This window comes from Bombus vancouverensis, chromosome 10, assembly GCF_051014615.1.
Source record: "Bombus vancouverensis nearcticus chromosome 10, iyBomVanc1_principal, whole genome shotgun sequence".
In the NCBI taxonomy this organism is placed as follows: Eukaryota; Metazoa; Arthropoda; class Insecta; order Hymenoptera; family Apidae; genus Bombus; species Bombus vancouverensis.
The window spans coordinates 12161717-12189443 of record NC_134920.1 but is presented as its reverse complement, the minus strand read 5'-3'; the positions used below and the strand labels follow the sequence as shown (position 1 = coordinate 12189443).

At 39.7% G+C, this 27727-nt stretch overlaps 1 protein-coding gene across 7 annotated transcripts in view; it reads left to right on the top strand.

Moving 5' to 3' along the window:
- Positions 1 to 27727, top strand: part of Pde9 (phosphodiesterase 9) — a 136804-nt gene that overhangs the window by 46754 nt on the left and 62323 nt on the right. The window contains exon 4 of one of the 7 annotated variants that reach the window (XM_076622456.1): positions 23906 to 24053. The exons of 5 other annotated variants lie outside the window; for them this stretch is intronic. The gene's annotated coding sequence lies outside the window, so the exon portion shown is untranslated. Of the gene's footprint in view, positions 1 to 6571; positions 6657 to 23905; positions 24054 to 27727 lie in introns of all 7 variants that reach the window. One more of the 7 variants, XM_076622455.1, reaches the window with a different exon arrangement.

The window sequence follows — 27727 nt, the reverse complement described above, 5'->3', positions numbered from 1 at the left end:
TCTGCTGCTTCTGCTACCTTTGACTCCACCAGAGGCGAATAATTGATCCTTTCTCTGTAAATTGCTATGCACCTCGCTCGTCTGCAACATTCAACAAGTTGCTTTTTACCTTTAGTCTATCAACTTTTAGAGTTCCTTTGCTAAAGTAATTACACGCGCCGTGGAACTACATATATCTGAAAAAGTTGTTCGAAATTTTTACATACAGTTCCAATTGTTAAGTTTGATAATTTCTTGATACGCTGGTACGCGCACCTGTACCGTACTACTATACTCATCTGCTACTTATACGTTGGTACTCGTACCTAGTTATTTAGTATAATCGGCTTCGTACGTATACATAGGATAATTTCGAGTTAAAACAAATAATACCCAAGATATTATCTAAAGAATAATTATCCGCTATATTATTATTTAATATAATATACTCTGCGGTAGAATACGTGAAATTGAAATTTATGTCTAAGATATTTGATAATTATCCTACGCGTGTTTAATATCTGCTTGCCATTTAATATCATACATTTACTGTCATTACCGTTTCTTATATGCCCACGTAATTCTACGGTATTATCACTTAAAATTAAAAGTTCTTCGTCAGAACTTTACCTTTCTTGTTCACTTTCTTCCAACGAGAAATTAGTGCTGAAGTTTGCATTTAAGTTTGATAATATCGCTTCGATATCTTTTATAGTCGTACGTCGATGCTGTAATATTCTACCGGAATCTACCGGATCAAAGGGTAGTGCGCTAAAACGTCCGTTGAACAGCATAGCCGTTACGTTTAACACACGTTGGCGTTAAGTCTTGGCCGGCTCTACCGCATCAATCATTCAGGACTCTTCCTGCCTACGTGCTTCTTTTCCGTCTGAATAACTGCTCGCAAATAATTTATACGGTTAGCGAGTAATGGTTTCGAGCTAGTACAACATTACCAGCTCTCTTGTCTCGAGAAACTCTGATCCCTACTTAGTTGTTGAAACATCGTCAAACAATGCATACGGCTGTCCTGTTACAGTCGATAGTTCTATTTGCGTTCAGTTATGTCCGTTAGCGAAATTAGTGTAAGTGCATTTACACTGACGCGTTGAATTTTTCTATTGCACGAAATGAATATACAGTGAGATACAAAAAGTATCTGTACACCATTGTATAATTATTACATAGCAGTTAGAAAGATTTCTTAAACATTTTGTTCGTAATTTCATGAGAGGATTAGGGACTGGTAATTGAATAAATAGTTTAGAGAAAGTTAGAAGAGCGACATCATAGGTAGAACGAAGCGTCCGTAGTAGACGTAAATTTGCATTCTCCCGCATTCAATCGTAAGGTTACAGATACGTGAATCTACGTCACTCGCATGCAAAGCGTTGAGTAGTAGAGATTGTAACCTATTGTCATGTAATTGTTCGCGCAAATTCGTTCAACCTTTAGCTGCTGCGATTTCGCGAGCGTCTTTCAACGCTGACTGTCGTACATCGTCTAACGTGGTTGACAATTCGTTAAGAAATTTCATTTTGTATCGAGCAATATCACGACATTACGTCCACATTTAAGCAACTAACGTATCCCGTTCCAACCTCGTTTATACGTGTTTGGATCGTTTGTACACTTGTTTCGTCAAAATGATAAAAGTAGAATCGTAATGTATTTTTAAGAAATTTCAGTTTGTATTTTAGAATTTGAAAGTTTTTGTTAACATCGATTTAAATATCGATTTATTGAAAAAAAAACTTAGAAGATAAATCAATAAATGACGTACTTGTTGGGACGAATCATTGGGGTAAATTAGTCCTGTAACAAGAATGTCGATACGTTACGCAACTTGCTTTCAAAGAGAAAATGAATTATTCGAAGGAAGCTAAAGTTACATAAATTCAAGTTTTCGTAATAAATAATATGCAAATATGGCCTACGTCTCTTACCTCGCGATAGTCTTACCTCATAAGTAAGGCATTTACACGTTGTTTTAACACTATACGTAATCGTCATCTTAACAGACAATTCTCCATTTTATTCGCGTACACCTCGATTCACGTCTCAATTAATATTTTCTAATATGTTCTAATTTACAAATTACATTCTACTTCCACGAATGGTTTAAAATATACGGGCTCATTTTTGCAAGAGTACAAGTCGCTTCGTCACAAAAAAAGGTCCTTAAAGATGTCTCATCGAAGCTTCGTTTGCTACATCGAATTACGTCTTCCAGTTCGCGTAAAAATAACGAAAAACGTATTCTTGGAAACACGGGTTCGTTGCATTATATTTCGCCAGTTTTTCGCGATGAAATACGAAATTGGAAAACTCGAAACTCGAGCATATCGAAGAAAAACGTAGGATATTATATCTCATCGCGAATAACTTTTTCCAACGGCGGGTAAACGAACGTTTGGCCGGAAATAATTCGATCTCCTCGGTTCAGCCGACGGTAGAAAGCAAAAATCATGCTCGTTCAGAATCTGCCGTGAAATTGCTGCAAGTAGCGTCGCGGATAATCAAGTTGGGCCGTAATTCGTGTTGTGTACGACGCTCCGGCGAAGTGAAAACGATGCGTCGCGCAGCAACAAGTTCATACGTTCGCTCGTTCGATCGCTATTCAACCGTGAGCGCGCGACTGAGCCGAGAAACCTTGCCTACGGTTTGTGTGTAAGTTTAATTAAACTGCGCGCAGAAGAATGTTCGTAAATTAATCTAACTTCATGCCGGGAATCTACGCCGATCGAATCTGTTTCTCCCTGTCTGCCGATCTCTTCCGTTTAATTAGCATCGTTCTTGTTGCTATCGATACTACGTCTTCTATTAAATTGTAACGTGTTTGCATTTTTTAGATTCAAACAAAAGTTTCCTATTTTATTTTATTTCGTTACATGGAGATCGTAGAAGAAAGAGTGATCTATGATGTCATTTACCATGATAGGCTAGACTGCAAAAAGTCAACTGGCTTCTGCATGTTTGTACATAGTTAATTAATTTCGATATGTTCTCTAATTGGATGCTAAAGGAGAACGATAAACCGACAGATAACGATTCTGATAAAACATTCTACGCAATATGATAAATTATCGTATCTATTTCGGCTCGTTGAATTTTTATACTCTTCAAAACGGATCTATTGTAACAAGGAAGAATAGAGTTGCTGATTAGTGTCAATTGTCTGTGTGTACATTCAGCAAAATACGAATTGATCTCTAATCTATTTCAAATGGAACATTCTACGCTAATTGCACGTTCATCGATACTTGACAGAGTCATACGATTACGAGCAACGTATTTTACAATTTGATACTGTTTCCTTAAAAACATCATTGGTAGATATATTTTGATAGTAAAATATCTTTTATCGAAATTTGATTAAAAATTATCGATCAGTCATGAATTGATTACATCGGAGAATTTGTAACGTAATAACACCCATGTTTTGAACTGTTTGGTGTACAAAGCGAATAAATTACGAATAAGGCAGCGACTCGAGTGGAACAGTTTGTCGTGGAATGTTGGCAGAGATATCGAAGAATCGAGGAATGTCGATGTCATGGAGCTAGAAATTGACGTAGGTATGACACGATCTATTGAAAGCCATATATAGCGTTTTGGTTGAATGAATGAGATTCCCTTGACATTTAACCCTTTCGCTTCGGGTGCTGCTTACTTGCCCGCGAGATGACCCGTGGGTACGAGCATCGTTTATAGGCGACATCCACGAAATGATCTGCAGGTACGAGCGCCGTATATAGGCGGCAACCACGCGACGAATCTTTTGTCAACAGATGGTATTGAGAAAATCCGCAATCACTTAGTTTCCAACCCAATACATTGGATAACGAGGACTTAACTATTCTATTCTCAGAAATCTTTCTAAGACCAAGAGTTTTGCTTCGGAAGGAAAAAGCTTCTAAACGTGGTTCGAAAAAGATACAAAAAACGATATTCGTAACATCGATGTAGTTGTAGCAGAAAGAGCTGGATAGCTAATCTTTATCCAGTAGCATTTAATTAACAGCCGAGAAGAAATTCAAAGAAACGGGTAATGCCAGACGAATTAAAGGCTAATCTATTTCCAGAGGTCGATTATTAACAACAACCTCTCAGCAATTTTCCACCAAATTACTCACATGTCCGACGAAAGATAATTCTTCTATACACTTTTCAAGTCACCATCGAACGTATACCTGTACTCGAATTATTACTGCCAACCAACTGGCGCGCCACTTTTCTAATTTTCCATGCATTAACAATTGCAATTTTCATTTCGGTGTAATAGTCCAGGAGAGACACTCGAGCCGAGTAATGAACGGAACGAAAATTGTACATCGATCGCGTCCTAAGGAACAGTCTTGGCGAAGTCCAGCTGAGGAAACAATACGGTAGATGATCGCGTGACGCATACACACGTACACATATACGCATATACACGTACATGTAAACCAGTAGTGATCACGTGCACCGGGTGTCTCGTTTCACTTGCACGATTGTGGGGTTCCCTTTAATTATTGACCAACCCAGTGGACCAAGATGCACGCCACGTACAGGGGCTGGCTGGTGGTCACATTCGATCGTTACCATGGGAATCGTCGGTGTCGTGAAAGCTCAATTCCCCTGGCGAGCGAGCGTGTAGCTCCCGCGTTTCGTACCGTTATTACAAGACTAATCTAACTTCGCACCGTAAACAATATTACCTGCAACTTCGCTATGCCACGAAACGAGAAACGCTGGCTGGCTGGCTGACTGGCTGGCTGGCTGCCTGCCTGCCTGCATATACGAGGATTCCAAGAGTAAATTTAGCCGCTCGAAATAATTAGCGATCCCTTAGGTTCTTCCAGTTTAGATGCTTAATAGAGACATGTAATTGTTCGTTGGGGGCGTTGTCATGTTAAACGATTGGTCTTAAGGCGCGTCCTTGTCGATGCTCGAGAACAGTTTACGAACAGTCGGTCGTCTGTTTGTTATCCGTAGACCGAGGATGTTCGTTGGTGCTATTTACTTTCATATAAAAATTACAGTGTCGTCCGGGTGTTGTTTATACGAGACACGACTAGTTACTGGTTAGAAATTACTTTGCAAAATATGGCGTAGTAAGCTCATGCACATAACAGTGTACATACTCGGAATAATATTATAATGCACGAAAAGCGAATAAAGGATTAAAATACAACATCGGATAATATGAAAATTTTGGTATTAAACCGTCTGGCGGTGTAAATTGGCTTGTGGTAATAATTTTCGTACAAATGTGATGGCAGAAACGTGGGTATACCGTCGGCATTCGCGAGCAAATGGAGAAACGTGATACTCGCGAGCTTCTATGTAGTTCATATGTAGTCTGCCAAGGTTCGGCTAAGTTATGGTATCTAATATAGAATCTAGTTCGCGCGTCGTGTCCTAAAGTTACACGCAAATCCTTTTTAATAAAACATAAAAAACGTCGTGTAACGGTTTTATACGAGCAGCAAGTTCTTTTCTATACCGAAAGTCACCTGTGTTAATTCCATTAAATGATTTCACCAGTCAAATAAAGCTACTTACTTAATGCGTACTTTATTTAATGCATTTTTTTTTAAATTTAAGCTTCGGAGACGATATTTTAAACGATGTTTGCCGAATTAATTATTATGAGAGAAATAGGAGAGATAAAAGAAAAATAGTACAATATAAGAAAATACATAACGTTCAGTAAGGTAGACGATCTTGTTATTGTGCAAGTAGGTAGTTACGACCGCGTATTAACGATGTATCCATAGATTCGAATAAAAGTCAGTACATGAAATATTTCGTCCGCAAAAGGATTAACGATAATAAATGCGAGATATTTTATGTTGTCAACAATGGATCTCCTTAATATTCTTATTCAGTTAATATTCGCGTAATATCCAGTTGCGCACATCGAAGATTAAATAACACGAGGTATTTCATTCGTAGCGTCGCATAAACGAAATTACACTGCGAGGTGTCTGATCTGCAAATGTGAAAGGGTTAAAATATTGATCACGAATGTTGTGATTGAAAATACGCACGATGTATGAAATTCTAATTATTATATATTCGAGAGCGAGGAATATTATGAAAGCAGGTTAGTGTAAATCTGAAAGCAGAGCGAATGCTTTAATATTATTATTTTAATAGAGGATGCGAATCTTTCGATGTACATTTGTATTTTAATATTTGGAAAGCTACGGAATTACAAAAAATCAAATTAATTTCATATATCTCTCTGATGTGCTCAAATTTCTTTCAGTACCTACAGTCAAGATAATTAATAACATTTTGGTCAGATTCTACGTCATTCTAAAGGCAATTTTATAGAAAGCCATTATCCAGTGGAAATTACGAACGTATGATCACATGCCAATAATTGGGAAACAACCGTAACGTATTATAACACGCGTTGTGTAACTAGCAACGTTTTCAACATCTACATTTTATTTTTCCGCTGTTACTTCGTATTTCTGATCTGAAATTGTAGTTCGGGCGAGGAAAGAAGACAAACAGAATTAAAACGCAGAATGTTTTACATCTGCGATGGAAAAATCAATATTTAACCCAGCGGATGTAACTGTTCGGTTTATTGCAGGTTGTGCTCTTCATTCGGACTGCAGGGGATATGAAAATATTTGCTCGCGAGTGGGAACTGTCAGAGAAAGAGAAGGATAAAGAAGGTGGGTGTCGCGCACCACGCCATGTTACTACTGTCGCACTACTAACAATAAGTTAAGCCCCGTTTATTCGTCGTAAACGCGGAACATCCTGCTATCTCGCGACAATTTCCCGATCCGGTTGTACGGGGCGGTTTACTTCTTTTCCATGGAGAACGAACGTCATCGTAAGTTCACCTATTCACAGTGATCTCATGCTGAGTTTGCTCAAGAATTCTCTGTATCCACCAGATGTGTTCACTGTGTATGCTTTAGCCACCGTATGATTTTTACGATCGCAATAAAGTTCGTGGGTCAGCGATATCCCTTTCTTTTTTTTCACCTATTACGTTATTTCGGACGCCCGTTAAAAAAAGAGTGACGTTATGCAAAGCTTATCTCTGTCTATATTCCGCGCAAGCGTGTAATTTCGACCGATATCGCTTTCCGAATTAACTTCTTAACGCCGCTTCGTCTAAAATCACCGTCTTAAATTATTTTACAGGGTTTTGTTCTTAGAGCCTTTGGAGATTGCGCGAATGTCGTTTTTCTCTACTTGTCTCGTTTATTCGACCGATGTTTGAAACTTTCTTTCGAAAGTACCTAACATCTTGCGTTGCCAGTATCGCACGATTATTCGTTCGATGCATTCATCCTGATTTACTCGTTGGAATCGCTATCGAACATGACGTTGGAACTAAAATTATTCATGACGTAGAACGCAGCTTAAATTACATAGTTAATTGTAAGTGAAAAGTGAAGAACTAGTCGATCGCGTATATTAAATTACAATAAATTTATTCGTACGATAATCATAAAGTACGGTACTCGTGATTCTTAAGTCTTATCCTATATCTAAGCTTGCTATGAGATGGTAACGTAAGCAATTTATGAACTAACGAACCTCAATATGTTATTTATCGGTCCACTTCTCTACGTTATAATTTAGCGCGATATGTGGAGATCGGCATATTTCGCATACAAGTCAGGCCCATAGTTCCAAACCTACTGGCCGTGCAAAATATGGTAAATCTACTTAGTCGCTACCTACGTCGCGGAACGCCCTCCATTTTTGCTAAAACTTAATTAAACTCCACACCCAATCGAGTTCTTCAGTTTCTTCGCTATTCGTTTTCGTTATAGCACGAAATTATCGTACGCAGCTTATAATCTCCTACAGGAATAGACGTCGCGATTCAACAGACAATTACGATGACTTATCATTTAACGTCGAACTAATACTTTAGGATAATTACGTTTAATGGTTGCTTATATCGCGCGAGGTCGATAAGTGAGCTTATTGAACGCCTTGATATCGGCGCGGTTCTCTATAGGTTGTCAGCCGATCGTGAACCAAGCGCATGAACCATTCGTGGATCGTTCGAGGTATACCGAAGACATGACCTGAAATTGGTCATGGGGTTTACGCGTAATGAAATTCTGATGAGAGTTGTACGCGATGGTCGCGCGATCAGACCAATCGATATTTTGTGGTCGACACGAACCGTCGAACGGAAATTCATATCCCGTTAGCCTCGAGGGTGTCGTGGCCCAGAAAGAAGATTGCGATCACCATCGTTACCTACTTCTTTTTGAAAAAAAAAAAAAAAAAACAGAGAAAAATTGAAAATTTGTTGGAAAATTGTTTGCTTCGATCACAAGGTAAATTAGCAATTGGGAAATACTCTTTTCAAGGATCGAAAGATCTCGTTAAAAGTCTTATAAAAATCTTTGCTGAAAATTGCAATTGAAACCCTAGTTGCGATCAAAGTTCTGTTTAAATCTTCCGATGTAAAGTAGCTTACGTGCTACGAGAAACAATTTCTTTGAGTTAGTAGCCCACCGAGCAACGATGTAAATGGATGCAAAGAGATTAGAAAATGACACAGGCAAAGTAAAATTGGGATCATGGAGACACTGATCCCGTTGTCGTTTAAGGGTTGAGGTGATTTAATATTCATGAACTTTTACGTACATGTCTCGTGGTTGGAAAAAGAATACCCTTCATCTCAAGTTCCTTTGTTTCGTATAACAATAGGTTAGATCGCCGAGTTACACGCTGCGTTAAGAGGACATGCTTGAAAGTTCCTTTACGTTGTCAAATGAATGGAAGAGATGTAAGGTACAAGGAACGATGCTTCACGAGAACCTAAATGAAAAGGACCGCTATCGTCTGTTACAAAGTTCGTTGTCAAGGTACATTTGAACATGATCGCACGAAGCGATACTCATCGAACTGACGTCTATTTATTCGTACGTTCTTCGAGAGAGTAATTTTGCTAATCGTTATACGAATATAAGAAAACCGGAAAGAATACACGTTAGCTTGTATTACAAACTCTTGTTGTATCGTAACTCGTGAAATACGAAGATGCTTGGCTTCGTTCGTCCGTATCCACTTAATATACAACGTCTTTTACTCTTCTGTTTGTAGAAAGTAACTTTCATTCTATGATAATTCACACGATTCTGTGACACTTCCTATGCACGAAGGTATTGGAATATTTATCGTAGAAGACTTTTTCCCGTACATTATGTACAATGAAATATGAAAATAGTTGGTAAAAGGTGCACAATATATTCGTAAAAGGTATCTACGAGTGTTGGAATACTTTCGTGAACCCCTGTATATTCACAGCTTTTCTCTCGATAGATCGTAGAAAATTGACGAAATCAGGAATCGGTAGAGTGTTGAACAGCGTATTTAAAGGCAGGTCGAGAGACGAGAACGTTACAGAGAATTCCGGTGCAGGGAAATCAAAGACATCGATGGCAAGAAGAATGAAATTAGATAGAAATTGTAGCTGGTAGGTTGAAAATTGGTACGTCCGTACAGGCAGCGATCCGCTGGGAAAAAGAAGTTTTCTCGTCACGTTTCCTATGACCCTTCCCCTATCAGCCATTCGATATTCGTAATTACACGGCGCGAGAGCGTGCGGCCACCGTTTATAAGAGTTCGAGTTTTGTTCTACACGGAACGTGGCCGGATATTCCCGGTGGCTGATTCGGATTAAATTATGAGTCAGAGTTATACCAACGCGCAACTTTGAAACTGATTTAATTGAACGTCGCTGCCGGATTACACGATTATTCCGTAAGGGATAAACTTGAGCTAAATGGATTTGCGTGGCGACCCTGTAAGTTTCGCGACGACCCCCGTTGCGTTTCCTTCGATCGTGTCGTTGTTCGTCTTGCGGAAAGGATAGAAGACGAGGAGTGTTGTTATTTCACTCTTAGGACGACTCTTACACAGTGTGAGCAACTATTATAGAATACGACTATACGAATTTATGGCGTTACTATTTAAAAATGAAACAGATGTAACTGGTAAATGTGTGGATGAAAGGGTAGTCGAATGTACAAAATATATGCGTACACTACTGGTAAAAGGTTGGAGCACCTACGTGTTCCAACGAGAGAACGACGAAGCGCATGGCGTACGCGCAAGCGAGCGAACGAGCGGGTGCGATTTGCCAGCGAATAATATAAATTTTCATTCATAAAAGCGGTCGACTGACCTCGCGAATGCAACACGCTTTTATCAGCCGTAATCTCGTAGTGCATTCGCCTGCCGAGTGGAATGATTACGCAACCGCTTGGCACGGCTGAATGGACGCGACCGACGCGACGTCGCGGGAAAACCGATTCTACGGTAGAACGTGCGACCGGTTCTCGTTCGTGGTCGATCCATTCGTGAAAATGTTTTTCTTCGTGCGAAAATGTCGATCGATGGAGTCGCAGTTTGAGATAAGAGCGGTGGAATGGAAATTGCGCAACTGAGATTCGTTTCTTTGTTACCATCGGGACCGTGGAACTTTTAGTTCTTGAAGTCTGTTAGGCTTAGAAATATGTGCATATCTATATTGGCGCAGCAGTTACGTTAGCTGTGACTTATAGTAATCTTTTGACAAGAATTTTCTCTCGCGTTTTTACACGAAGATGATAGAATTGCTTTACTTGCTTCTACGCGCTAGACATTCGACAAATGTTTGCCTTCGTTGCATACTTCACGAACACGTGGAAAAATAGTACAGTTGAACGATTCAAATGTTAACCATTCCGAAAGAAGGATAGACCGATTAAACGACGGGACAATCAGCCTAATTGCATGACTACCGAAACGCTGGAAGAGCCGCAAAATTATTAGCCTCGATTAGCTGTGTCCCAACAATTTGTAGTTACACACGAGACAAATTATCCGAGATGACGAACAACGTTACTGTCTTCTTTGATGACCGTTATGAATCATGTAATCGTGCGCGATAGTGATTTCTTCTTTCGTCATTGATCGTACACAGAATCTATAACGTTCCCACGTCTATAAATCCCCATTACTTTCATTGTATCTTCCGTTGTGCATTCTAACCAAATATTCGATTATGTTTCTCCCATATCAAAATTGCTTCTATCCAAAGTCTACGTAAAATATTATTTTCATTTCATTCAAATGAAATTGTCACTTACGACGAATGTTAACCCTACTCTTTAAAATGTCAATCGTTCTTCACGATCTTTATCAAAATATCTATATCTAAGCTACATACCATCGTACGTATCGTAGGCAAAGTTAAAGTAGTTTCTTTGCTGTTGGATCGTAACGCATGCTAAATTAAACGAAATTCTAGCCGAGTAATTAACTATATCGAAGTCGCGAAGCTTGGAAAATTCTCTAGTAGATCACGGTAGTGAAATTTCGCAGAAACTGCATTCACGGCGATTCTACTTCGTAACAATCGTTGCTTGTAGCTCGCTAAGAAACGCAAAGACGTCTAGCAACACCGTATTCTTCGCCGGCGACGTTAACGCACTTAGCCTCTACACTCTGCCTATTAAACGTCCGTAAATCATTTCTTGCGCGGCTTCGCAGCTCGCTCGTAAACGGCCCACGGCGACAGCGTTCTCGTCTAGCTAGACAATTTGTCACTTCCTTATCACTTGACCGGCTCTCCTTCCTTCTCTGTTTCGCTTGTGGCGCGCGTGCTCCGTTACCTACGCGCGTAAGAAACCGACCAGGCTCGAGTCCGCTCCACTCGCTGCACAGAGCTCTATCGAAAACGGCAGCAGCGTCAATGCTCGCGAGCATCCTACGATCGAGCGTTATCAGGAACTCGGCATGAATGGTAACACCGCGCTGTTTCCTTCCGGCTACTGGCCTCGGTTATCGCTCTACCGCGCTTCGAAACTCACGACAAGACAAACATTGGTGACTATTCTTCTCCATTTTTCCATTTTACTATTTTTCTATATTTCCATATTTCCATTTGTCCATTTGTCCATGCGAACGGAGAGAGTCGGGTTGGCTTTTCACTTTATCGCTCGGAAATGTTACAGGTTTTGTTTTAGGGTAGGGGGAACGTGAATCTTTTTCTTTTTTTTTATAACAAGGAACGGAGTATTTTGTACGGTCGTTGAATATATTTGAATATATATCTGAAGGGTTTGGTTGAAATAATTGGACTTTATAATTAATCTCGTGTATTTTCTTTCGATGGTTTGGGATTGTTTCTGTAGGTTTCTAATGTTTGGTAATTTGTATATGGCAATGGTTGCCTAATGATAAATAAGAGTCGGTAATTATCATAAGCGATACGCGTTATGGAAATAAAATATCGCGTAAATCGTCAATTGAGATTTATTGTTATTTATGGTCTTGACACTATGATTTAATTATATACGAAAATACGTAATTGCGGATCACTGTAAGTTCCACTCCATTTATGATGTTCCGATACAGCATACATGGTGCAAATATTATTTTGATGGACGTTCGCCTAATTATTGTGTAGATGTATCGTAACTCTAGCCAACGATGAGGTCGAAATTATTCCATGTTTTACTCGTGCACGTATATTGCGGCCACAGGATTCGCTGTAAATTAGTTATAGCGATATTTGGACCTTGTGATTGTTACGCGATATCGGGGATTTAACGAATCCATTCGATACGGATTATTTGCAGGATAAGCTGTCATCGATAGATGGCTAGCATTGCCAACGATATAGATATTCGATATAGACACCGATAATATATGTGTTTATGTGCCTGTATTATTATTTTATGTCATTTTATGGTTTCATTTACCATGTTTCAAGATAAATTTCCTATCACTGATCGCATTTGCTCGTCCTCGAAACTACTTTACACTGTCGTCGTTTTTCTTCGCGTTTGCGTATCAAAGGTGTTGAAAAAAAGGTATTCGCGATCGAGCCGAAGAGCCGGTGGAAATCGCGAAAGACGCGAGAAGTTGTTGAAGTTGCGAGACTTTGATGATCTCGGTGGCTCGTTCGCGATTCGACGACGCCCGTGATAGAAGTAGTCGCTCTCCCGTAAGGGAAGAAAAATAAGAAGAAGAAGAAAACAAACGAAAAGAGAAGAAAAATAAAATATGTACACGTAGTAATGACGACGGTGAAGATGAGAAAATAATTGCTGGCGTTGGTGCAAAAGAACGCTGATGTTGCACCGTAATCCATTACGGTATTTAACAAGTTATATATAAATAATGAGTCTCGAAGAAGATGCAATGCTCATGAATGTATTTATAGCTAAGTTGCACATCAGGCTGTCGTTCATTTCGTTCTTTTGCGTTGTAGAAATCCTCGATAAGCGCGTTAAAACGTTGAATTCGTTTCGTTGTTTTCTTTAAATTAGCAGACGAAAAGGTGATTTTGGTGGAGATTTTCTTAAGTGCATGGTAGGTTGATGGTAGAATTCAAATTTTTAAACTTCCACCAGAAACCTCTTTCTATTTTCATATTTTCGTATGCCTTATTTGTTTTTTACATAATAATAGAATAATTGTATTTTTAGAGAATTCAAAACAATTTTCAAGAACGTTTAGCGTCTACATCGATAATTCGTGCAAACCTACGTTTGCTTTATACGCGATACATGTAGAAAATACAGTCGATAGAATTTATAAATCGACGTTTCTTTGTTTATACGTTCACTGCTGTAAATTTTATCGGTGCATAAGAACATGGTTAAAAAAGAAGCGATACGTTACCCTGGAAAACAAAATGCTGTTAAAAAGTTTAGAATATTCTCACGTAGCAAAGTAATCGTTTCAAAAGTACCAAAAGTTACATGACTGATGCTTCGAAAGTTGAACACGTGAGCAGTTTGATAGATGATCTCGAGATAGATGTATCTTGTTATGGATTACTGTATCGTTCACAGTTCAGGTAATGTGATCGCTTCCAGCATTCGCTATAAATACATTTTACACCCTGTATCTACCTTATACACGTAATGTATTGTGAAATATAAATTGTTCAACCAACGACAAAGATCGAATGTTTCAAAACGATATTTATATATAGTTATCCGAGCATAAACTTTTCGTTGCTTCCGGTAAGTCTTGCCAATCCTGAGCGTTCGCACATATTTTACACACGTATTCGTATCTCGTAGTTCGTTCAATCGCCTCGCTTTATATTTAGTTGTTACTTATTCTCGCAACAAGTTGTTCCTTTTTCGTTCACATATGCGTACACACTGTTGGAGTAATCGTCCACTATCTCGAGGGATGTCTGATGTCTTTGACACATTGAGACGAGCATAAGTGCCGGTTGTCAGCGGTACTCGTATATATTTAATAGGAAACAATACCGTGAACCGAAGAGCCAAGATTATTGCTCGGGGTAATAAAGTTCCAGATACGCGGGACGTTAGCGATACGTTATTACAAGGTTGCTACAATGTGGCCAGTTTTATGTTCGCGATATCGTACGTAATTATTGTCTATAACCGGCGCGATGCCTATTAACATTCTGACATAATGGCACGCTGCGTATACGTTCGCTTTCGCATCTTCGTTTTAATCCACGATACCGGTACGTTTACTCTTATCTTCGCGGTCGCTTATAAAAATAGGAAATATAGCCGAGGTGCGCGCAGGCTCGAAGCATTTTCAGCGGAAACTTGGAACGAAATAGCGATCGTTTCGAAAAACGCGGCTAATCCAAGGAAACAGCCTGCGCGCGAAGCATTGCCGGTTGTTTCCTTTAACGATAACGGATATTATCGAAGTGCTAATATTTATATTTAGGTGAATTAACGTGGTCATTTTCTGGGTGCTCCTTTCGTCACCCTGGCAACTTCCTTATTTGGTAATTGAAATTTAAGAGAGTGTTTCTAGTATATCAGATGATAACACGCGATAATAATGGAACTGGTATCGTTTATGAAGTTTATCGAGATAGGAAAAGGGACGATATATTCGTAGTACGATCTGGATTCTCGATGTTATTAACGCGAATATGTGCAGCAACGAGTTACGTAATACACCATGTTAACGAATATACTTTCAAGCAGCAAATAATGTGTCGATCAATTAGCATAGTAATTCAAGAGAGAAAACAGGAATAAACTTAAATGCCGTCTAGCCTGAATCGAGCAGAATCGAGTTATAATAGCATTCAGCCTGCTGGCAAAGCCGATGTTGCAAAGATTTACTTTTATTAAACAAATTTGCAGTAATTCTTTCCGTTGAACGGTTGCTGTCGCCACTTTCGAGTCTCGTATTTTTAAGTTAACACAACCGACGAATCACCATAAACGAGCCTTATTTATCTTGGCAACTGCTACTGGATCTTCGTGTTTATCACACAGCGAGCGAGTCTTGTTGGAACAAAACTGTACTATCAGAAATTTCTTGTTAGCAAATTAGCTGTAAGAAACTACCTCCGTCGCCGTGGATCGTTGTTTATTTCACGCATAAACGTTGATAGGGTGTTTAAGGTTTAAAAGTAAGACATGTTCATCGCTTGAATACTTTTTTGTCTCTTTGGAAGAATCGCGAACAGTTAATGTAATGACTAATACAAAGGTATACTTATACGAACGATGTAGATACAATATTTCGACGTGAATTCAAAAATTTATTATATATTTATCGCCGTTATTATTTGTTTGTAATATTACTAGCTCCAAAGAAGATTTAGCTATAAAATAAAATTTGTTGGAAGGAAATTGTTGCAGACGCGTACAAGCGTTCGTAAGCCGGAGCAATGGAATTTTTTTAAAGCGTATATTATTTCAAAGGATACGGTTTATCGTTTAAAACATGCGGGTACATTTGTTTGCGTTTAACAAGCTACAATTTAGTTACAAATTTACGGATAAGAGGATCTGCGCTGATTACCTTCTTTACGATCGATACAGCTACGTTACGCTACGATACAGTGACACGATAAAATCGATTTTTAAAGTTAATACGCCGTAACGAAATTGTCGTTCGTATTTATCGAAACCTTGACGAAGCTTTGAATTATCAAATTATTGCGCTCTTAAGCCGCGCTTTGAGAAAGTCATAGATATCAATTCAAGCAGCGATATTTCAATGGTAAATTGGTAAGACGGTAAGAAAGTACGAATTACAAATCGAGAACTTTGCAAGTCGATATCGTATACGAGAGAGCATTAGCAGATCTATTCTTGGGCTATTTCTCGATCTATTTAATTCCCCAACTGGGTTTTCACCCCGGCGCCGGACCGTTCCTCCCCCCACTCGCGTTAAGTGCCATGTGCATATGGTCGCGCTATCACGGCCATAATAATGGCGCGTACTTTACGATCGTACGTGCACGGTATCGTTGGCAGCGTGAGCAGTCGCGAGAGAGGCGGTCCCCGGGACAAGATTCCATTTAAGTGTTCCGCAAATACTGTTACCGCGAGAACACAGCGAGAAGGAACAATCCGCCTGCTTTCGCGGCTACCCGCTTGATAATGCGCTCCGTGACCCAGGATGGTATACGACGTCGATGGCGTCATTCCCTATCGGTTTTATATCGGACGGAACGACCTTCGACTGAGGGAAAACGCGCGGGATACTTGGAACGATCCATCCGAAAAGATTTTCCCGGACGGTCGGCAAATGCCGATCTTTTTGCGGTTGTAATCGCGCGAAACGACGACTTTCCGGCAGATTTTTATCGCGGTCTTTATCGCGCCTTTCCGACGGATTTATTATCGTTCCGGATTCTTCTATCGTTCGCCACGTAATTCATAGGAATTCCTATTGACAAACATAAGGGTAAACGAATTATTGTACGGGATGTTCGAAAAAGCTGGAGTCAAACTTCGACAGTATGCGTTACGTGTCCGGATTTAATCCCTGACAAGTCGGAAAACGAAACTATACGGTAATTTACATGAGTTTGCTTACACCAGCTTTTCCGATTATTAATCATCGATTACTAATTAAGTTGGCTTGTTTGTTTACGGTTGTTGCAACCAGGGTAATTGCTAGCCATTGTAATTCCATTCATGGAATCGTAATATAGAACATTATAGGTTGATCGAATTTGCTGTACAATTACATATGTGCCTATGTTGTATCGATCGATCAGAATGTCCTGTGTCACGCTAAATGACGCGTACATCAAAACGCAATATTATATATAGGCGATGAGAGAGATTCGTTTAACCCTAATTACCATAGATAAGCGTAAAAAATTGTCGGAGCGGTTGTCGGAAAGGATAGATTCTGTAAACATGGAATTTTCGATATGCAAAGTATGATTGCACGATCGTCGTCGGATTGATTCGTTCAATTAGACGACGTGAAACCGGAGTCAGGTAGGATAAAATGTCAAGCTTAACGTATATTTTCGTATCAGCTAATTAAACGCGAGTTTCTTAGTTGCAGTTAATTTCTCGTAAGGCTTCGTTTGAGGTTCGCGAGGTAATTTTACAAATCTCGTGAAACCAGAGCTCGTACCTATCTCGAAACTCGTCTGATTACGAGCCAGTGATAATTACAATATCCTACCGAGAGAACCTGATCCCTTTAATGGGACGTCTCCGTTTTTTTCGTTATGTTCTTTGGTAGAAAGCAGAAAATGAAACGCGAACCAGGATTTTTCACTTGTAATTAACGTTAATTCAATTGAATAATCACGTTGGAAAATATTTTTAAAATACTCGTATGTTACGTACAAAGCGAACGAATCTGGCTAAAATTTCTCGCTAAGCGTGAACAACGATTTTGGTGGACTTTAGTCGAGGAATTTCTACCATCTCGTTAAGAATTAACTTGAGCAACCTCGATGGTATCGTAAGCATTCTCCGTTAGAATAATTGTCTACATTAGGAGCTATTTGACGAAGCTAGACGACCAACGATTCCCGGCATGAATTTTATATTAATGAACTTTTGCTTGGGGACCAGGTGCCATTGGTTGTCATGGAATTAACTAACAGCTTGTGTGTTCATGGAATCGTGAATACGAAACCTGAAATTTCCTGACAGTTTAGACGCTAAATTTTATTGACAGTGAAATTCGTAATTGAATGCCCATATATGTGTAAACGTATTTTTATTGAACAGTTACAAACATATACAACTATATGTCTAGATATTACTATATGTATAAATCGAGCATTTTCTATATTTTTATTAAAATATTATTATATTTAAAAGTTATTAACACATCGTTCAAAATAATTAGAGGATCATTTCTATGAACGATTATGTCGCGGTAACTCGACTCGCCTTATATTTTCTCGTCTCTTCTACTCGATGTCCAGACGAAAGGAAGCTATTGTCCATCGAAGGATTCATCGATGATAGTCATCGTGTCAGCGAGATTACTCGCGCAACGTCCATATGCGTTATATTATCGTATTTCGTCGAGTCTCGCTCAAGTGCTTTCACCATGAAGCCTAAAGCATTTTCTTCCCCCAATAACCTTCTAGATGGACAACTCCCCAAGTATACCTAAGCATACTTTGTATGGGTGTGTTCGTGTGTACCAGAAGCATTTTTCGTAGTAGCTTATCGAGCACGAGGGCGAAAACAGAGACGAGGGAATTCATTTTGGCACGGAGTGCAGGCGAATGATCGAATTACCTTGGAACGGAAGGATACCGCAATTCGATTATATTCTTGAGTTTCCCATCTAATAAATACAAAGCGCTCTGTATACGAATACACTCGAAACAAACGCAATTTCGGGCGATGTCGGGCTGAGTGGCAATTTGCTTTTGAAGAATCTCTCGATGCGCATTATTACATTGTTCGTTCTGGAATTTTGAATACACCAGCCAAAGCAATTTGTCCTTTGTCCCATTCTTTTTCTTTCTCTTTACGCCACTATTTTTTTTTTTTTTTTTTATTTATTGTACTACGTGTTAATTTCGAGAGTGTTTTTCCGTCTTGTCCACGTTTGTGGTCTGACTTTTCATCTTATAAATCTCATTTTAGTCCGTTCGTTGGTTTGAGGTATTTCCATGAACGTGATTAAAGGCGTGCTTCGCAATACGTGAATGGATTAATTCGTGTTAAATTCGCTTTCGTAGAATCGACGCTGGAGAAAGCTCTCTCTCCGTTTCTCTCGCCCCTTCTTTCTCTTTCTGTGCTGCGCGCGTGCGGCTTTCGAAACGCTTTCGCCATTTGTATTCATTTGGCGTTAATGAAAGGCTAGATTAGAGGGGTTGGCAAACTTTTGCCGCAACTTGGAAATTCTTTTTCTCACGCTTGCTGTGTTCGCTAGCTCGTTGCTCGCTGCGAGGTAAAGATTTTTCTCGCCACTAGATTCTCGGTTATTTTCCACTGAATTATCCATGAGATTTTCCAGTTCTTAAGCTACTTAATCGAAGCAGAATTCACGCGAGAGAAACACCATTCGATACGTAACTCGCAACCAAGTTACGTATCTATCACGTTGTATTCGTTACGCTTATTGGAAAACTATAACAAATTTAATTGTACATAATTCGTACGCATACGATGCAAACGAAAGAAGAAATTCACGGAAATGAAAGGTAGCGAAAGAAATTGAAATTTCTAAGGAAATTTACGATTGTTCCTTCTATTGTTGCGAAATTTCTACTCTGAGCTTCCTTCGTAATCGCATTACAAGCTTCGCTAATAGCAAGGTTTACGTATCGCGAGATGGAATACTGATCGTTTTACGTAAACCAACATTGAATTATTCGCCGTTTATCGTTGCAATGTAGAAGACCTCGCGTTTCCCATTGCCTGTGTACATTTCTGGAAACACGGAAGCCGGTAGTTTCACCGTCGTTTCGAACATCGACTCAATTCGATACATTCCATTAACGCCGCAACTCAAAGTCAGGTGAGCGATTCTGGTCGAATATTCGATGCAAGATCAAAGCCATCTTGCTAAGGTACGCTTGATTGCACGCGACCTATCGTTCGATTCTAGCAAAGCCACTGCTCTCCCTTTGATCTGCTATCGCCGATGAAAACCCTTCCTTGGCTAATATATATTTAAATTAATCGCCGTATCGATGCTCTCGTCGATGCTCTCGTCGATGCTCTCGTCGATGCTCTCGTCGATGCTCGCCCCGATACTTCTCTTTACACTCGTCTCGATGCTCGACTCGATGTTCGATCTTCTTATACATCTTTCCCAGAGAACATCCGAACGACTATCGATCGTCCAATTTTCTCGTCCATCGTCCATTGTGGATAGCCTAGACCGAGCGAATGGATCGTGTGTACACCATAGACACCGTACGATCCCCGAGGAGAAATAGAAACGGGGGATTTCCATTGATCCGATGCTATTCAAAATTGTGGCTCGCGACATCTGGCCGGGTGAGGCTGGCTATGTATCGACGCCTCGAGTGTGCAACGTAGCACCGGGAATTTTGAGATCGATATTGCCGTATTCAGCGGCGAAATCGGCTTTTGCAGTGGGCTACGCTGGACCGCTTGAACATCGGCTTCCGTGGCCACGAGCGTGAACCAGGCTTCGCGAGCCACTTGATCGCGCCGATTTCGAGACCTCTCGTCGACTGTTCGCCTCGATGAACCTGTGAACGTTTCGTGAAACAGTCTTTTCTAGTTGGAATCAAGGGATTATCCTTCTTTTTTTTTTTGTTGTCAACCCTTTTGTAAGTAAGTATACGTCTATAGTACGAGATCGTGAACGTGAAAATGTAGCCTTTTCGTGAAAGGTTTTACGAAAGTACCGCTAAGAAAGTAATACGATTAATTACTTAACTCTGCTAATTCTCGAATTTTTATGTTCGAATCTTAGTTCCGTTTCAACGAGCGACGAGATTTCCGATTGCTTTAACAGCTTTAGTTTTAGTTCTAGTCTTAGTTTTAGCACGAGATTGAAACGAGAAATTAATCATATTAATAACGAGCACGAAACTTGTTCAATATCTCGTGACGATAAAATTCCACTTAAATATCACAAAGTACTTTGTTCCACTTTAAATATTACAAATGACTGGAAAGTTTTCACGGTTTTGAAAACGATTCAATTCCACGAAAATTTTAAATTTGACCGCGCTCACAAGATTATACGTCGAGCAAGTTGCGAACGACCATATTTTCATGGAATTACAGACATACCTTGAAGCGTATCCCACATTGTTCCATGCTTTCATTGGCTGTTCTGTGATGTAGAAATTCCATGGCGACTTTGAATCGTGGCTGGTCGTGTTTGCAAACTCATTTTGCCCTATAATCTCTCGTCGACCAAAGGATCTCTCTCGTATTCTGCTGATTGACTTCCAACTACGCATCTCGTTCTCGTATTATTCGAATACTATCTTTCCTCTCTTCTCTGTACTGTTTTATTTCGAAAGGTGCGCTTCCGACGTAGAAAATTCTTATTTCCTATTCTTTATGCATTCGCGGAAACGCCGTTGATCGAATGAAATCTTTTATTTAATTCATCCGTGTGTCATGTACATTCATCCGTGTTACGAGTATTGCACGCGCAAGTCAGGATACGAAAAATAAGCGATGAACATTGATCGAGGCAACGGTAAGGGATCGTTCTATAATTTGTCATTTTCCTGGAGAAAATGATTGGAAAATATGATTGGACGATAACTCGCGGACTGTTCGTCGGTCGAGCGGTTGTGTAACTTCCGGCGTCGTTGAATAAAGATCGTCCACGACGTTCTATCTTCAGATTAGATTAGGAATCGACCGAATCGATGTTTGCGCCCCTTTTGGTTACTTTGCAATTGGAGTAGCTGGCAAAGGGTGTAGCTATGCAAGTATGCTTTCTGCGTTTTCAAAAGATACGCGATCTTCGTGCTTAAAGACTTACCGTCCATGATTGAGTGTATATTACGTTATTGGCGTAAACGCTAACAGTTGCGCAAGTACGCGACTAGAGAGATGTACGATCGGTCATCAGATTTATCTTTCCAAAAATTAATGTTCCATGTAAAAAGAAAGTTGTTGGATTATTTGCGTTGATCGTATAAAATACTTATATCGTATACGCAGGATGAATCATAGTCGATCCTTTGCATTCTGCAAAAAGAATACAAACATTCCCACGAAACTTCTATCTGCTTAACTAACTTCCATTCCGTGAGATTCTGTAGAACGAAACCGAGTCGTCAAATATTTCCTCTAGCATTTCCCGCTTTGACCTCTCGGTTCTATGTTTTAAAAGCTATTCACAGCACGATCAGTTCGGACTCGAAGACGAAGACCAACGCGAGGAACCGTACGAACGGCACACGTATGTTAACACACATGTACGCAGCGGCAAAAAGTCCCCGTGACTCGGACTTATAACGCAATTGTACGACGTTTAATTCGATAAATTAACCTCTGGTCCCGGTCGTCGTTGGGGTCTACGCGGCAGAAGCGAGAGAAAGAGAGGTAGAAAGAGAGAGTTGGTTGGCTAAACCGCGGCAGGAAATCTCTTCAATCTGCCCTGATGCGTCTCGTTAACGAGCGTTTGTTTTCTTCCGTCGTGCTCGCCGTTTGCTATCCTTCGATATCTTTCCTCCTCTTTCCGCCTCCTTTTATCCAACCACGTCGCTTTGTTCTACGTTCCCATTTGCTTCCCTTTCTTCCCAAGCCTTTGGTAAATTTCTTCGTTCAACTTTACGTTCTGCGATTTTTTATTCTTCCTACACCTTTCTCTTTCACCTTCTTCCTCTTCCTGTTTCGCTGTTTCTCCTAGAGGCGCGAACCCTCAACGTAATTTCCCTTTGGACACAGATTCCTTTTCCTTGGCGAAGTTTCCTCGTTTCCCAACCTTCCGCTCCGATTCCATTGACGTCGGATCTTTTACGCGCACCCGTATCGTTCCTTTCTCTTAATACCCGTATCTTGCGGCAGCTTTCAACGACCTTCACGATGGCCGACGTTACGGGTGTTTTATCACTGCGAAGTTTTGGGTGAAGCTACCGTCGAATAAAGTTTGATTCGTGCTACTTTGCGGCTGAGATGAGTGAATTTGTGAATGAGTGAGTAAACGTAGCAATTTGTTTCGTTTGTTTATTGAATGACCAACGCATATAGAAAAGTGGTTAATTTTGTGAGTTATTGTTTTTCCAAGAAGAAATTACTGGTCGTTACTTTTTCCATAAGACTTTTTGACGTCATGGAGGAGTGGCTTTTTGCGGTCGATGAGGAAGCTCGTACATACATCTGTACGTCATATGTACGTGCTCGATGAGAGGTTCGAGACGAGCTCTCATTTTTCAAAGTGCTTCCATCGTTTCCGTCTTCTGGCCGAGCACATTGTTTTCTACTTCTGGGAAGTCTGTCGCGCTCCGGTAGACCGTCACGATTAGCATCTCCGAGCTTTTGCCTGCTCGCGGAAATTTCATTTCTCCACCCATCGCAGCTTGAAACGAACAGCCAGCAAAACGACGAATTGAAATTTAATGAAAAATTCCTTTGCTCGTATTGCGTTTTAGTTTTTCAACACGGTATATTTCTCACTTTTCCTTTGTCCCCCGCACTATCTCGCTAACAAACAAGCATCGATAAAGCGCAATTCCACGAAGAACACGCAAATACACACGTACTTTGAATGGCTTCAGCGAAATATTAATAGTTGTCGTCGTCACGTCGAACGAAACATATCGATGAATGTGGTCACGTGGTCCGCGGACTGCTCTCGCGCTGTTACGTTTCAAAAGTCAATAAATTCCAGTCACATGTGAAATACGGCAAAGTCACGTATTCGAGGAATCAAAGAAAATTGTTCTCGGTCGAAAACATCTTTTCCTCTTTCCATCCTTTAGAATATTAAACGTATCGCTATTGAAATTCGTTTTATATTGCACGAATCTATACGTTTTTGACGACACGAAACTCGCATTGTCCGCGGATAAGATGGGAACATCGTTTCGTGCGTACTTTATGGGTCGCAATAAAGCTGCGACTGGCCGTTTGAACTTTTACCGGCTTTACCTGCCGCTTCGTACATTAGCGAAATTAATTTCACCGACTGCTTCTTATAATAGAAAGACGTGCATCGTTCGTAGTAGAAATACAAGCGTGACACACGTTGCTCGCCTTTTCAGACGAGAAATAAGTCCTTGGAAGAATTCGAGACGAAAGAAATTGGAAGCCACGAGTATTCGTCGTTTCATCGGAAAGGATGTTCGAATACTTTTCCTAAGTTTTTGTTCGTTCAGTGGGAAAGGAGTAAAATCTGAAGTTACACCTACCGTGAGTGCACTCTTTTTAATATCTTCGCCTGCTTGTTCGGTTGAAGCTATCGAACAGAGGTCGAAGTCGGAAAAGAAATTTTTTCTTCTTTTTTTTTTTTTTTTTTTTTTTTTTTTAAGAACCATAGATCTGATCAAAGCTGAATTATGCTTGAAATATTTCTATCTACCTCTGTCTCTCGTGTTTCCAGTTTTTATCGTACAGGTGGATAAAAAATGTTAGGAAAGACGCGGCCACCTACTAATCTGATATAGAATATTTTATAGCATAGATATTAAAGTGTTCGAACAGGCGTTGCGATAATATCTTTCTCTTCCTTGTAATATACTATTTCCGTCTATGTATTGTCATATGGCGACTTTAATAATTAAATATGTTCAGTATTTATTCATCATTTGTTATATCCATGATTTATCGTTAGTCGTATTTGATATTTTTGTTTCTTTTATGGAAAATTCGGTGAAGCATCAACCTCAAAGTCTAATGTACAACAATTTTGGCCGCCGGTATGATGTATTTCGAGCGAGGATGGTGTTTATCAATAATCTGTCTGTTGCATCGAATTTGATCATCAAAGAGTTCCCGTATATCCGTTATATATAGATCAATACGCTTTTGATAGCTTTGCTTTTGTAATACACACAAATGTGTTCTCCAATAATATACCAATCAGACATTTCGGGTAATTTTCAGAAAGAAGATAAAAGCACGCGCTAGAAGATGAAACGAAATCTTTCAATAACAGCGCTAGAACATATACTATAAAACTATCGTTAGTTATAATTTTAATTTAATGCCCGTATCAATTTTAATCGCGTTTAACAGATTTAGACTACGCGTAACTTGTTCGAAAGTTCCAACGTTCCTCGAACCTAATTTCATTAAAACCATTATTTCATCGTCAAATTCTCCTTAATATAATTTCATTTAACTGTCATCCACAGTTCAACATACTCTTATGTTGTGTGACGTATGAAAATCGCCGATGAAAATGAAGGTTCGAGAGCCAATTGCCGTTTCGGTTCCTTTAATTCCACTTATCGGGACGATTCGGTCGGAAGTTGATGCAAGTGTCGCAGCTGACGCGAGCGAATCTTCTCGACCCACTTCCGCAGAACTTTTCGATGAATGTTCGCCGTGGAGGCAAGTCGACCGTGTCAAAAGCTTTTTCAAGGATGCAGTCAGACCGTTGATGCCACACCCGACAACGGATGCACCGACGGATACATTCCTATGGGATACGTTCATTGTGTCACCATGATCGTGTCGGTCCTTTCATCTGTAATCGTAGCCGTTGATCAGATACTTACATTGGCTACAAAAGGTATCGACACGCTATTATTTTCCACTGAAGTGTTCTTTTCTTTCTTTTTTTATCAGATTCTATACATTTCGTTCTGATAGTGTCGGATTTTTGTAACGATGCGAGAGTAATTGCCACATGATGCGTAATTTTATAATACTGAATTATAATTGACGAGAGAAATAAATGTGTAATATACATATATATACGTAATTATTACACGTTCTGTAATATTACAGACGCTATAGAATAGCGTTTAGTGCAGACAGAATGTTCAATATAAATTTTGAAATATGAAATGCAAAAGAATATCGAAGCTAGACGAATGACGCCGATACCGGCATCCAATAAATCAACCTTTGAATTTTATCACGAACAATAATTAAATATTCGAAGATCACTCATAAGGATGGTTGAATGGTTTATAATAACAGGATGTTGGCACGATCTGTTGTTCGATTGTTAGCCTATATAGACCGGTACGTGACGTTGACATATTCGAATTATACGCCTTGTATGCTTAACAGAACCGTATCAAGCCGAAGATGAAATGCATTCCTTTGAACGTAACCGCTCGTTACATCGATCCCATTATAATTATTTCTTGAGATTAACCGTCGCTAATATATTTTCCGATCGAAAGTAACACTGACGTTCAATCTCGATTCATCTTCTTTCCGAATGATTTTCCCCGACTTTTTTTAATAAGTCGACCAGAATATGAAATGAACATTTTTGTAAATACGATACACGAAGGCTTGATATATTTAATCGCCTTTTAGCGTATGATACGCATTATTTATCTTAAACTTTCGTTTTGTGCGTTATCATCATAATTATAGATGATCGTTTGTTTGTTGCGTGGTCGCGACTTCTCACCCACTTTTGCGTCTGTGTTTCTTTTTTTCTAACTTTTTATTTCAAAGTCCAAGAATAAAGGAAGAACGCGCATGGACGAAAATCACCAGTTGCAATCACTTAAGCGACGAAGTTCCTTTACACTAGCATTCGTACCGTTACATCTTCATCGTTGCGCAACTATGGCAATTTGAAAATTGCCCGTGAAACTTGCCTCTCGTACGGGAATTCAGTCGTACCCCGACACAGTTAGAACTTTCCCCATCCTGATCGTTTATCTCTCACTATCACGTTGTTCGATAACAAAGATTCATTCCTCGTTCAACTTTCCTCCCAGCAACATGTGCAATTTTCTATCGATTCCGCGGCTATATCGGGAAAAACTTCGACACCAACAATTTTCCTAATCGCGAAATAATGGTCGGTGACGTGGTTAGACCTCTCTTTGTCGAGCGAGCGAGAACAAGAGTTTCGCGAGAAGCCAGGTGGTTAAGTCCAGCCATCCAACACCGGCTATTTATCGATTTGACCCGAACGAAGCCAGAGCTTTCATGCTTTGTCGCACGTTGAAACTCCTTGCCGTGAAATCACCTGTAAAATAGATGCTTAATCTGCTATGATCGGGAAAGAAGGATTGCAATTTGCCGGATGAAGATGGCTGAGCTTGCACGTTGATTCCTCTGCCAGTCGATGATCCCCCTTTCTCTCTCTCTCTCTCTCTCTCTCTCTCTCTCTCTCTCTCTCTTTCACCCTCTCGATCGATACCGAGTCGTCTCTGCTGGCTGAAGTGAGAAAATTTTTTCCCTTTTCTCGGTTAGTCGGATCTTTTCGTGGTTTCCTCTGATATCGTTACGGATATCTGATTCGATTCTTGCCGAAGTTTTTAGCCGATAGGCTCGATTCTAATGCTAAAAGGGCGTAATTTACTTCTTGGAGGATTTGTAAAGGGAAATATGGTATCTGTGCGTCGCGATATCGAAGATGTATGCGGGATGTTAAAGAGATCGGACGATATTTATAAACTGTAATTCTAGACGTTAAAGCATTAGCTACGATTGAAGATTAAGACGCTAGACGGTAACAATATTAGCGCTGTTTAATATAAATCAAAGGATTAAAATATCTACGTACTTACGAAATACGTTTTTTAATGAAATGACGTGGGATTTGGAACAATGTATGATTTCAATAAGAGGGAAACCAATGCGAATGTGGGTGCAGACTTTCATTACGCTTAAGTGGAAGGGACAATATATTGCAATATACAATTTTAATATTTCGCTGATCAAATAATTTCAAAATACGAAGTGCCTACGTTGTTTCTCTGTAGATATTAATTTCTCGAAGTAGAAATTGATCGAACGCGTAATCGATGGAATATATTAACGATATGAATTCGTAGCTTATTTGTTTGCTACAGCAAGAATATGAGTTTATTAATTTCGCCCTCGATCGAGTGGATTGAAATAAGGATGATTGATTTTTAATCTTTTTAACAAGGACATTATAATAC